Below are 3872 nucleotides of genomic sequence, written 5' to 3'. Positions count from 1 at the left end.
GGCTTTTTTTTTTTTAAGGTTTGATAGTATGCATTAAGTTCTTATTAGTTACAATGAGCATAAAGTACATGTAAAACAGGATGTAACCCGGAATTAGTCAAAGTTTTTTTGGTATGTAAGGAGTAAACATAATGGTTTCTTTTCTTTTCTTTTTTTTTTTTTCTTTTCTTGAACTTCACACAGTCTGTGAGTTGTTTCTGGGGTGTTCAGAGCTTTCTGGGGTTAGTATCCAACTTAGGTCCTTTAAAGCTGGTTAAACCGCTCATGGCTTACTCTTCCACACTGTTCACAAAAACTAACTCAGTACAACTTATAAACAGGCCACATACAGACATCACCTGATTATAGGTTGTAAACATCAACTTACTGAAAAAGGTTTCACTATTATACTAGTTCCAGAACATAAAAAGTTGGTTAATACAATTGACCTCATTAAAGGATACTGTCAAGGTTGTGCCCAACAACTTCACAAACAGAACCAGGAAATGTCAGACTCCCCCATTCCTTTAATCTTTATTATATAAATAAAAGGACTTGAGACAATTTAGCTCAATTTTAATGTTTCCTAAGCATTTTGACCAGGTACCCAGGTTTAAGCTATGAACATTGACAGTGTCCGTTCATATAACCACATTTTAGTTATGAAGAATGTAACCAGTTTCTAACATAACCAGTTTCTAACATGAGCTTATTTTCTGCACTGCGTATGCACATATGCCCATTAACAAAGGCAATGTTGTCTGTTACATTCATTGTTTGTGAGTGTTTTCTGGACAAACTGCAGTATTTGTGAAGACCAAGGTTCCATGCTAGCACTGCATGCATCCAAATATTAATAATGCACAGAGGCACAGAAAAAGCAACAAGAGAGCATATTGAAATACTAGCAGGCTCCATTCCCCTCTTTATTGCTTGTTTAGCTTATACTTTAAAAACAAAGTAAAAATCTAAATTTAACGGTCAACTGCCAAAGAAAGTAATAGCAGGGCACATACTTAGAACTTGAAACGGTTAAAACACTAGCTGGCGCAGCGGTAGATATTTTTTTATATATATGACCTTAGGATCTAAAGCTCCTCTCAAACAGAGTCTCCAAACAAATTGCCACATCCAACATGTTTTATAATGAAATAAGTACAAAGCATAACCATGTGTTCTTCGGAAACTTAAGGACTCAAGATGGTCTGAATTTGAATTGAGCTATTTGGGAAGTGAGGTGCTTGCACTGAGCAGCTGTGTGCTACATCTGCTGCTGCTTTGTTTGGACACCTTACTACCCTTTGTTTCATCATCCAGCAAAACGGACAGGGTATCAACAGGAAAGCGTGCCAGCCAGTCAGGGGTTCAAACGAGTGGCTTTTATTCCTTTGCTCTGAAAAGTTGTATGTGTGGGGAACTTAACCAAGGAAAGACCACATGGGGCTTTGAGACCTTGAATTTTAAAATCAGGAACAAACCAGATACCCACCAGTTTGCTCAGACACCGCAGACTTGGTGGTTCTATATGAAAAGACTGTTAAGCAGGGAGGTGGCACACATCTGCCAGCCTTGGTAAGCAGAGGGCAGTAGAAACACTTTACACCCAAACCATTGGCAGCAGTTTCACTGTGATCAAGGTGAATGTGGAATGGAGATGTTCTTAACATGGCTAGGACTTAGTAAGTAACACACTAGAATCATGATTACATTTTGAAAGAAAAAGCACAGAAACCAAACAGCAACTTTTAAGATCTTTTTCATTTGAAGGTAATCTTAATGCTATTAAATTCACAAATGCTATTTTTATTACCCAATCCTAATTATATAAAACACACACTGAAAACATACAAATATCTGTTCTCTCCCCATGTCGGTGCCCACTCACCATGGTTTTGGAAATGGGGAGAATAGATTCCCCTTAAATTGCAAGTCAGTAGGTGTTTCTTTCTAGTTAACTTTAGCAAAATTCATACAAAATAGTTATTAACAATGATCTTCTTTACTTGTTAGCTCACAAGGAAACACCTTCAAAACTGCATTTTGTTAGTTTCTATACTAAAATGTAGAAAAACTGAACTACACAAATATTGAAAAGTTAAAAAAATTTTTTTTAATTCCTGGCAACACTATCACAATTTACAGGGCAATACACCTGATGTAATGAAAAGGAAAAGACAAAGCTACAACAGAAAGACCTCAGGAATGTGCATCTAACTGACACTACATTGCATTAATTAATAGCTGCACTTTTTGCAAACTGTGGCTATGACCATCCTGAACAGGAAGGGTTTCCTGTTGAAGCTGCAGTAACTTTTCTGACTGTGGAACATCGTTCCTCCTGTGGCAGATTGTTACAGTTCCTCTAGTTCTTTTAGGACGACTGTCTCAGAGTAACCTGCAGCCTTCCTGACAGCTCCTCACTCTCTCCTGCTAAGAACTGTAGCCGTTTCTGTTTTATTTTAAAACCTTCTGCTACCATATTCACCACTTCCACCTCCAGATCCTTGGCCACCTCCACAGGGACTGCCTAAGCTTCTGCCACCAAAACTGCCCCCTTCATGGGTCCATAATTTGATTGTTGCTGTCCACTATAATTTCCAAAGTCATATGGTTCCCACTACCACCATAGTTACTTACACCAAAATGTCCTCCTTCACTGTAACCATCCCACCCTCCTCCCCCACCACATCCACCGCCTTAGTTTCCGTATCCTGGTCCACCACCTCCATAACCTTCTCTACCACTGTAACCAGGACAACCACCATAGTTCCCACCCTCACCTCCAAATCCATTATATCCACCATCACCACCTCCATAACCACCTCTGTTGCCACCACCTCCACCACCACAGCCTCCCCTTCTACTAAAGTTTCCTCCACGACCTAAGTTTCCTCCACCACCTCCAAAGTTTCCTCCACGACCCATAAAGCTGCCAGATCCTCCTCCACCACCTCTCTGTGATCCAGCAGACTGCATCTCTTGTTTAGAAAGGGCCTTTTTCACTTCACAATTATGCCCATTAATAGTGTGATATTTCTGAATAACAATTTTATCAACTGTGTCACGATCATCAAAAGTCACAAAAGCAAATCCTCTCTTTTTCCCACTCTGCCTGTCTTCCATAACTTCTATGGTTTCAATCTTGCCATACTTTTCAAAGTAGTCTCTCAGATTATATTCTTCCGTATCCTCTTTAATACCACCAACAAAAATTTTCATCACCATTAAATGGGCACCAGGTGTCACAGAATCCTCTCTAGAAACAGCTCTCTTTGGTTCCACCACACGCCCATCGACCTTGTGTGGCCGAGCACACACTGCAGCATCCACCTCTTCAACACCAGAGTAGGTCACAAAACCGAAGCATCTGGAACGTTTTGTTTGAGGATCTCTCATAACCACACAGTCTGTAAGTGTGCCCCATTTCTCAGAATGTTCTCTTAAACTGTCATCTGCGGTTTCAAAGCTCAGCCCACCAATGAACAGCTTCCTCAGCTGCTCTGGTTCCTTTGGATCACGGCCCTCCATTTTGAGACCGGACTCACCTCTTCCAACTCGAGTTCAATATGGGACCCAGCGTTAGCATTCTTGTTTAGTCACATCTCTGCAGCTTGCAGGAATGGCATCTGCTGCCTTGCTTCCTTTCTTAGCCAGAAGGAGGGTGAATATGAACAGAGCATGTGAGAGACCAAAATAAAAGGATCATTATGAAACCTATCATTTCATATAATGAATGTATAGGGGCAGGGACTCCTATATACGTCAAGATGTGTCTTCCAGGTAGAGTGTTTGTATCTAAAAACCTACCCTTTCCAGCCAAATACATAAGGAAGAATGGACTTCCACATGTGTATGTACCTTGCCCTCCTCCTTGTCCTGCTTGCTTCCCAGTG

The 3872-nt window shown here is 40.6% G+C and overlaps 1 pseudogene across 1 annotated transcript; it reads right to left on the bottom strand.

Moving 5' to 3' along the window:
• Positions 1–2438: 2438 nt before the first annotated feature.
• Positions 2439–3507, bottom strand: LOC308425803 (heterogeneous nuclear ribonucleoprotein A3-like; annotated as a pseudogene). The gene has a single exon. The product of its transcript is annotated as a heterogeneous nuclear ribonucleoprotein A3-like (transcript).
• Positions 3508–3872: the final 365 nt, after the last annotated feature.

This window comes from Micromys minutus, assembly GCF_963924665.1.
Source record: "Micromys minutus genome assembly, chromosome: 10".
Lineage (NCBI taxonomy): Eukaryota > Metazoa > Chordata > Mammalia > Rodentia > Muridae > Micromys > Micromys minutus.
The sequence above is the reverse complement of the archived record's forward strand: the minus strand, read 5'-3'. Positions and strand labels throughout refer to the sequence as shown.